The sequence below is a fragment of the Trichosurus vulpecula genome, chromosome 1 (genome assembly GCF_011100635.1).
Source record: "Trichosurus vulpecula isolate mTriVul1 chromosome 1, mTriVul1.pri, whole genome shotgun sequence".
Classification (NCBI taxonomy): domain Eukaryota; kingdom Metazoa; phylum Chordata; class Mammalia; order Diprotodontia; family Phalangeridae; genus Trichosurus; species Trichosurus vulpecula.
The window spans coordinates 434,306,248-434,316,177 of NC_050573.1; the positions used below are offsets into that span (position 1 = coordinate 434,306,248).

Sequence of the window (9,930 nt, forward strand, 5' to 3'; positions counted from 1 at the left end):
TGGCACGAAACACTTGAATACTTGTACAAAGACTCTGTTTCAGTTACATAGATTTCAGAGTCAGCATTTCCTACTCCCTAGCAATGTTGACAAACCCCACCCCCACCATACACTCACCTACAGCATTGTCCTAGGATCAAGGCTTGGGCATTGTTCCTTGCTAGAGACTACAGGGCTTCTGTGGGAATAGGAGATGGGAGTAAGATGATGCTCAGGTCCCACTTTATCATCATGGGAGAAGCAGCGGCCAGAAAGTACAAAGCTGGGCTGTGTGTCTTTTGTACTTTCCTTCCATTTATTCAGATTCTATGCTTGGAATTGAAATGCAGTCTGGACTAGTTGGGGAAGGACTGCCCCTGCACTCAAGACATGTGAATTAGTTGTGGGACCATAGGCAAGTTACTTAACCTCAGGGAAACTAGGTGGCTCAGTGGATAGAACACTGGGCTTGGAATCAGAAAGACTCATTTTATGAATTCAAATCTAGCTTCAGATACTTACTGGCTGTGTGACCCTGGACAAGTCACTTAACCCCATTTGCCTCAGTCTCCTTATCTGTAAAACGAGCTAGGAAAGGAAATGGCCAATCACTCCAGTATCTTTGTCCCCCACCCCCCAAAAAATGGGGTCATGAAGAATTGGACAGGGCTGAAAAGACTGAACAATAATAAAAAGCTCCCTTCCCCCTCCCCTCCACCAAACCCCCAGGTAACTCTCTAGCACTTAGCCCAGTGTTGGTACATAACTTGCATATGATAAATACTTGATGATTGATTATTGAGCTGTAGGACTAAATTAAAGAAGAGTTGCTGATCTTTTGTGAAGAAATTTTTGATCCTAGAAATTCACCCATGAAATCATAGATCTAGACCCACCCCACTGAAAAACACATCCTTAATATTTTTCTTTAGGGACATAATAAGATATGTTCCCTTTACCTGCCTTCTCCTGCAAAGTGATCTACCTCACTTCCTTTTGTCCTAGAATGTTTTGTCCATACTCTTCTTTTGCTCCTATTACATTCTGCCTCTCATTATATTTGATTATGGATATGTAGTATCAAACTCCCCTCCCCCAATTAAAAAAATAAAATAAATAAGTATTGTGTCATTTTTCATTTTTTTGTAGCACCCCCTTTAGATCTATGGTGGAGGAGCCCCTTCCCACCCAATCCCCCATTTTGGAGAGGGGACAAATACAGTCTGACTGTTCCCTGTCACTCATGAGAACTCTTTTCATTGGCTATAGATCCAGAACTCTGCTCTGTGGTTGACTCTAAGTTCAGGAGGATTGACAAGGGGATGCTTTCTCCCCACCAGGCTTTACGTCTTGAGCTCATGGCCTTCTAGGCAAGCCTGTACCTGGAATGGGAGCACCTCTATTTTTTGTCTTCTGTCCTTTGGTACAATGCATTAAGAAATCTCAAAAGGCAGCTGGCATCCTTTACCTCCTGAGCATCTGAGTAACAGGGTATTGGCTGCTGGAACAGTTTTGAACCAAGAAGCAGAAGAGGTTGGCTTGCTAAACCGGCCTTTATACCTTGAGGGCTGAAGGAAGAAGAAGCCTGAGGGGCCAGGGTTGCCATTTTAGTATATCCATGGGGTTCCAGTTCAGAATCTAATTAAAAGTATCCTTATAGCTGACCAGAAGCAATCAGAAAATGTTTGGCAGGCATGTTCTGAAGTGAAGACAGGGCTGGGCAAGTAGGAGGCTCCCTCCATCACTATTCCCAAGGGTGCTACACTAATATCTTTGGCTGAAGTCTATAGTGCCTTGGATCCAGTGGGTATTTAAATGTTCGTTTGGATTTAATTGCTTTAATTGCATTAAATTTGAGGTGCCTCATTTCTTTAGGAAGAAACAACTAGGCTTGGACAAGGGATGGAGGGTTTTTTGACTTTCAGTGGCCTTGTACCTTCCCATTGACCCTCTTAGTGCCTTGTCCTAAATGCCCAGTTACCTAAGTGATTTCTTCCCTCTAGTATTTACAAAACTTTATTCCTTAATTAGAGGTGTAGGTAGTACCCATCCATAAAGGCAGAATCAAATTGGTCTCCAGCTCCAGTGTGTTTATTTTACTAATTATCTGTCAAAAATTGGATTAGTTTTGCCACCTGGCAGATTGCTCTTGGCACTACTTTAATAAGAAAATTCAAGATAAGGCTGGTAAATGTTAATGGAATGAAGAGATTGGCCTTTTCCACAACTGCCTAACTTCAGAGGAGCAGTCTCCCCAATGAGAACATTTGGCAGAATTTGAAGTTGAAGTCTACAGAGAACAGGGAAAGACCAAAAAAAAAAAAAAAGGCATAACAGACCAGAAAATGTCTCAAGGCCCTAGGTTCCACATTTCAAAAATGAGGAAGCAAGACTAGCCAATTTCTAAAATCTCATTGAATTTCAAAATGCTCTAATTCTGTGATTCTGTGGAAACTATCGTTGATCAGGGGTGGGGGGGGGGGGGAATGGGAAAGGATGTCAGTTTCACATAAGTTATGTGAGGGAACTCTACACAGGGAATGCTTAGATAATAAGGAGTAATGAGCACTGAGTATTTCTAGCAACCCACAGCCGAGGCGAACCTCTTGAGATCAGATACTCTTTCTGAATGCTCCAGACATGCCTGTCCAAAATACGAGTGAATGGTATACGTAGTCCTTACCTAGAAGAGGTGAAAGATAAGCCCTCTCTAACATCTCAGGCTCTGGGGATCTTTTTGATTTATGTAACCTTGTTTTTCCTCTAAAGGAAAGCTCATACTTCCTTGCCCCAGCCTGCACTTCAGAGAAAGTCTCCTTCCTGCTTAAAAAAAAATAGTCTTTGCTTTCCTTCTCTCTAGCTATTAATGTCGGCAAGACTATCACTCCTTCATCAATGATTTTATTAAGAAACCTACTGTTGATTCAGCCCCCTGAATGACTTCTTTCAGACCCTAAGGATTTCAGCTCTGCAAAGATATGTTTCTTTCATTTTAGATGACTAATCATTGTGTAGGGGGTTAAAGTCCATCTGCAGATATCTTATCCTATTTTATCTCTAGAGTAGAGATCCTCAACCTCATCCATGGTCTGTTTTAGGGGATCTATGAAAAATCTATGAGATTCTCACGAATCTCTAACTGAAATTCGACATTTCTTTTCATTATTTAAAACTATTCTGGAGGGGCAGCTAGGTGGCACAGTGAGTAGAGCACCAGCCCTGGAGTCAGGAGGACCTGAGTTCAAATGTGGCCTCAGACACTTGACACGTGTACTAGCTGTGTGACCTTGGGCAAGTCACTTAATCCCAATTGCCCTGCCAAAAAAAAAAAAAACTATTCTGAGAAGGGGTCCAAAGATTTCACTAGTCTGCCAAAGGAGACCAAGACGCAAAAGAAGTTAAGAAACTCTGATGTTATTTATTTTCAATCTTAAATTGGCCCTAATAGTGCTGATGAAGGTTTCTAATTGGCCTTAATGGTATTCACATGGGCAGGGCTATGTAATTAAAGAAACATATGACAACTAGGAGCAACTGTCAGAAAGACTCCTCCTCTTCCTGAGCTCACTAGCTGTGTGACCCTGGGCAAGTCACTTAACCCTAGAAGGATGAAAGGCCCAGAGATTGGAGGAAGACAAAGGACCCTAGCTCCAAAGGCGTAAGAAGAACTAACCCAGTTACTATGAGGAAGCTAGGTGATATAATTGGATAGCATGCTAAACTTTGAATTGGGAAGATCTAAGTTCATTCCTGCCTCAGACACTTAGTAAATGTGTGATCCTGGGCAAGTCACTTAACCTCTGTAAGCCTTAGTTTTCTTATCTGCAAAATAGGAATAATAAACACTTACCTCATAGAGAATCAAATCATATATCTATATATTGCTGTGTATATATGTGCACATACGCACATATATATAATTTGATTCTCCATCCAATGCATACTACATAGAAATATATATTATATAGAAATACATTGCATATTATAGATAAATAAATTGTATATCGTATAAAGTATATTTATGCATTATATATAAATATAAAAATATGACATATATATAATTTGATTCTCTCTCTCCACACACATATTTTGTAAAGAGCAGTGTTAAATAAATGTTAGCTATTATTCTTAGAATAATATCAGGCAGGGGTTTCATTAAGTTGGAACAAAGATCCCAAATTTACTAGAATGAAGATTATAATATAAAGTCAGAGCAGGAACAGCAGCAAAGCTGATGATGCACAGTCAGTGAACTACTGGCCTTGGACTCATTTTATTCCTGTCACCTAGGGACAGGGTTGGTTCTTGAGCCTCATTCGGGGTTGAGCGGACAGGTGGGGATTAGGTGTCCCTAGCTTCAAAGGCTACGGGAATGCTAAAGCAAGAAGGCAGACAGATCATTCCAGGCTGTAATGTGTCACAACTCAGCACATGTGCCCCCTCCCACCTTGGGGACAGGAAAGTGAGCTCTGCTGATGAAATCGAATACGCAGCTTTGGTGTTTAATCGGCATCAGAGCTCACTCTGGTTCAGCTCTCCTTGGGGGCGGAGGTGGGCGAGGGCAGGGGGCTGTCTCTGGGCTCTGGAACAATGCAAGAACTCAGACACAGGGCAACCTAGACACCAGCAAACTTGTGTATCATCTCCCCAAACGTGGTCTGTGCTTAGTGGCCAACTACACAAAGGAAAACCCATGTGGGGAAATCCCAGGATTTCCAAGGTCTGAATCTCTTCTTGGCGCCTCAACTGGTCCAAGGTGTCCCACACACTGCATTAAGTTCATCACTTGTTGGCCAGTTTGAAAACAGAGCCCTTGATACATTCAGGTTCATGTTCAGATGGACCATCTGCTTAAAACTACTGTTCACAATGTTCCATTTTCCTCTGACTTTCTCCCTCAATGGACAAAATGGAATTCATCTATTCCATTCAAAAGGCTTGTATTACTCTGGGTCACACACTATGCTAAGTTCTAGGGATACAAAAACAAAGCCTTCAAGGGGGTTGCATTCTACTAGGGGGAATGCAGCATGTATATAAATAAGAATATACAAACTACATGAAAAGTAATATGGAGTAACTCTAAAAATGAGAGAGTGCTAATAACTGAGGGAATCATGTAAGGCCTTGTAGAAAGCTTTGAAAGAAAGGGCAGCTAGGTGACGCAGTGAATAGAGCACTAACCCTGGAGTCAGGAGGACCTGAGTTCAAATCTGACCTCAGACACTTGACACTTACTGGCTATGTGACCTTGGGCAAGTCACTTAACCCTGAATGCCTTGCTTTTCCCACCTCCAAAAAAAGAAAGAAAGAAAGAAGCTAGGGGCAGTTCCTGCATGGGAGTTTCTCTTCCTTTATCTCCTGACCCCAGTGGCCATTTTAACTGAGACCTGGCCACTGCCAGCAATACTACTGTTTCCTATAAGAGGCTGAGCCTAGGGTAGGTAAGGGCCACAGGTCCGTGGGCAAGAGGTTACAGCAAGAACTGATTATCCTAATGGTGACTGGAGACAAAGGAATTTCTGCCTTCCCAGAGTCAGATAATCTCTTCAAAGGGGTTAAGATGATTTATCCATGGGCAGCTGGATCAGTATATGAAGACCTCAGGTGCAAGCTCTCTCTGGAGTTTCACAGCCGCTACCCATTCAATGTTCCCACTGTGAAATCTACCACACCCTGTCAGTATCCTAATGTGGACACTTGAGGTAGTATCTGTTTGGGCATCTTCAAGGATAAGTGCTCTGCTCTGTATGATGTCAGGATCTATCCAGAGCCTGCTAGAAAAACCCAGCATTGACAGCCCTTTGAACCCACATACTGCTGAGCTTTGGACAAACCTCACAGCCTTTAAAAAGCACCTGCTAGAAACCTACGTGATTGCAGATGACTAGCCTAGAGCCCTGATCCTGGCTGCCCAGCCTCATTTCCCTTCACTTATGTAGATGTGTGTGTATCTTTTCCCCTTCCTTATAATCTCCCTTTTCTCTCTTCTGTACTCTCTGTATCTGTATCATACACTGTTTTCCTTTCTTTCCCTTAAACTAACACTATAGTCCAGCCCTCAACATTAATATATAAATATCGTTTTTTTAAAGAAGAGGGAAGGAAGGAAAGAAAGAGAAAGAAAGAGAGAAAGAAAGAAAGAAAAGAAAGAAAGGGGGAAAGAAAGAAAGAGGAAGAGACAAAGAGAGAGAGAGAAAGAGAGAGAGAGAGGTATTCTGTGAGTCCAAGGTACATTCTAGACACAAGGTACCAAATTTCTGAAAACTGCCTTAGACCAAGGGTTCTTAACCAGTGCTCTATGCGTGTGTGTGTTTTTTTAAATAACTGTATTTCAATAAAAGATAATTGGTTTCCTTTGTGATTCTATCTTTTTTTATATATTTAAAAACATTCTGAGAAGTCCATAGGTGTCACCAGAACGTCAAAGATCCAAGACATCAAAAAGTTAAGAACTTTCACCCTGAAGTGTGAGTTCTTAGTCTGGGGTCCACAGATAAATTTCAGGGGTCTGTAAATTTGAATGGGAACAGAAATGACCCTTTTGTTTTCTGAAATTTAGCATTTAGTTCGGTTATGAATTTTTGTAAATGATTCTGAGAAAGGGTCCATAGGCTTGCTGAGACTGCCAAAGAGATCTATGACACACAAAAAAATATTAAGACGCCCTGCCCTAGCAAGACAGGTTGAGCTGGAGATCCCTCTGTTCCTGTTACTGCACCATAATTGCTGCTCTCTATACCAAAGCTACACGAGCATTGTTCCTGGGCACCGTAGATGCATCGATACCCTCTATACTACAGCCCATGTGCACGTGAGAACTGAGAATTCATCTTTGCCACCCAAGCTCCAATCATGCATCCATCGCTATATATATACACTAGCAAACGTTTATGACAAGTTCCTTCTTAAAAGCTCAGTCATTTGATGAAAACGTAACCCAGCCCACTATTTTCACAAAGTAATGGTGGACATTGTAACAAAAGGACTGGAGACGTGTGTAGGAGAGGTTACGATGTCGTTTCCAGGGTGTGATCTAAGGGCAGATGTTGAATACCTCCAACCCCCAAATATCTCCTGCCAACCTACTACAGCATAATGCCAGAAATTCCCACCCTTAGTCATTCCTTTGGATTAAAGTCCTTGTTAAAACTCTCATGTTACCTGGGAGGGGTAGCAATTCTTCACATTGGTTAGCCAGTACTCTAAGTGGGAAGAAGGTGGGGAGTGAGGGGGAGGCCCTGAGGGAATCAGTCATGGTACAGATAAATTTGAGGAAAGGGAATGGAGTCAGGAAAGGCGTGGAACCTGGAGCTTTCTCATGGAAATTAGAACCTGGGTGGAGAGTGTGGAGGCAGGGAGAGAGAGCAGGCTCAGTGTGGGGCCATGGTATCCCAGGGACAGCATGGAGTGAGGAGCAAAGATAAAGTGTCTGCCACACAAGGTTGCCTGGGGCCTGTCCAGGTGATAAAAGCAGTTGATATACATCTGAAAAATGAGTCTTGTACACTTGCCTGTTTCATAGAATATAATTCTTTTGTCCCAGGGAAATGAGGCCATGTTATTTAATAGTGTTCCATGGAGGCCAACACAGAGGGTCACTATTTTGGAATGCTAAATACTTTCCTTCTGCTCCTCCTCCTCCTTCTCTTTCTCTTCCTCCTCCTCCTTTTCTTCCTCTCCCTCCTCCTTCTTTTCCAAATTGCCTTTCTGTTTAAAAAGAAATTCAAAAAGCTTTTTGAGCTTCACAAATGACCACAGAGAGACATGCTCATACCATTTTGAACTGTGACTGTTGAGAAACAAATCTATGTTTTCATTTTAAAATGTTCCTTCAGCTCACAGAGATGATTGGGAGGGGAGGGGAGGAAGGAAGGAAGAAAGAAAGAGAGAGAGAGAGAGAGAGAGAGAGAGAGAACGAAAGAAAGAAAGAAAGAATGAAAGAAAGAAAGAAAGAAAGAAAGAAAGAAAGAAAGAAAGAAAGAAAGGAAAGGAAAGAAGGAAGGAAGGAAGGAAGGAAGGAAGGAAGGAAGGAAGGAAGGAAGGACGGAAGGAAGGAAGGAAGGAAGAAAGAAAAGAAGGAAGGAAGGAAGGAAGGAAGGAAGGAAGGAAGGAAGGAAGGAAGGAAGGAAAGAAGAAAGAAAAAGAAAAGAATGAGGCTTTGAAAGCATTATGTTTATGCTGGAGGGGGAAATTTGTTCTTCGTAGAGCAAGAACTCAAAAGTAACTATAGAGGGGGATTGGAGCTGGCTTCTGTGTGACTCAAGGGTACCCTAATGGGAACAGCAGCTGGGGTGTTATAGGGCACTTGAAGGTATGCAAAGCACTTTACTTACATTATTCCACTTTTGAACCTCATAGCTGGGTGACAGGAATTACTATCACCATTTTCCATATGAAAAAAACTGAGACTTAGAGAGTTTAATGAACTTACCCACAATCACATAGGATTTGAGGCAGGATCAAAAACTAGATTTGTACTCTCTCCAGATTTAGCCCTCTCTCTACCCCACCAGCTACCTTTAGGGTTTTCTGATTTCTAATACAGAAAGTGACAGCTTTGTCATCTAAATCAGCTGAGAGACTTGGGGTTTGTTCATCATAAATATTAGTCTACAGACCTACTCCCTACCTCTCTTAATGTGAGCGGGGCGGGGGGGGGGGGGGGGGAATCCTTAGAAATCCAGAAATAGTGCTGATTAGAAGTATAAAACTGTCAAACCTTTTTATATTGTTTTGTGTGAACAAATCTATGTACTTATGGTAGTCATCAGACCGTAGATTTAGAGCTGGAACTTTTACATCTGAGGAACCTGATGCCCAGAAAGGTTAACTCACTGGCTCAAGGTCACACATAGCAGACTCAGGATTAAAACCCAGGTCCTCTGATTGCAAATGGAGCATTCTTTTCACTACACTCATATATTTGACCTTCTTTTGCTTAGTAACATTGGAATGGCAGGTGGGGTGGGGGTGGGGGGGTGTTGGGTACCTCTGAGGGAAGGGGACTGATACAATTTCTGCAGAACTAGTGCTTCTTAAAACCTATCTGTAAGGTTGATACAACAGACACAAAGCGTGTTTTTTAGACTTTGGCTGAATAAGGAATCTGAGGATTGAACTGAGGAGTGGTTTCCAGAGAGAGATTTTTAATCAGTTACTCAAAACTGTTTGGTATCAACCCAAAAGTGACTCTCTCTCTCTGTCTCTCTCTCTCTCTCTCTCTCTCTCTCTCTCTCTCTCTCTCTCTCTCTCTCTCTCTTGTTTTAAAAGCTTAAGTAAAATCCTTTCAACTACATCTGAGCTCAAGGAGAATAGGGAAAAAGGATTCTTTGTTTACTGCTCAGAAAAAAAAAAGTGTTTGGGGCTTTCTTGCCAATGAAGCTCAGAGATGGTTGAAACTATAAACCTCAAATGTTGAAAAATTAAAATCTTCTTTGAGGAACAGAAAACTAAAGAAAAGCTGACTATTAAAAAAAGACTAAAATCTCCTAGTATCATTGTTTCTTCTGCTCAGGCAACATCATCAGTGCTCCACCAGCAGGAAGAAAATCATGTGACTTGTATTTTCCATTGGCTTTTCTGTTTGTTTTTTTTTAAAGGTTAAGCAGATTTCTAAAAACAAAGCAAAACAAATTAGGTCCTGTAGTGACAGGTTTGGATACGCTAAAAAGGACATTTGGTTGGTTTTACCTAGTGCAGAGAAGGGAAAGGATTGCTCTTGTGACAATCTGAAGGAAAGTGATAGGATTTAGAGATGAAAAGATCTTTAGAGATCATACTTCTAGCTCCCTTATTGGATAAGGAAACTGAGGCCCAGGAAGTTTAAACAAAGGTCAAACACATAAATAAGCAGAGGTTCAAACCCAGGTCTTCTGTTGTTGTTCAGTCATTTTTCGTTCTTGTCTGACTCTTTGGGGTTTCCTTGGCAAAGATACTGGAGTGGTTTGC

General features: G+C 41.7%; 1 pseudogene; it reads left to right on the forward strand.

Moving 5' to 3' along the window:
* Positions 1–4,351: 4,351 nt before the first annotated feature.
* On the forward strand, positions 4,352–9,590 carry LOC118839544 (annotated as a pseudogene).
* The last annotated feature ends 340 nt before the right edge of the window (positions 9,591–9,930 follow it).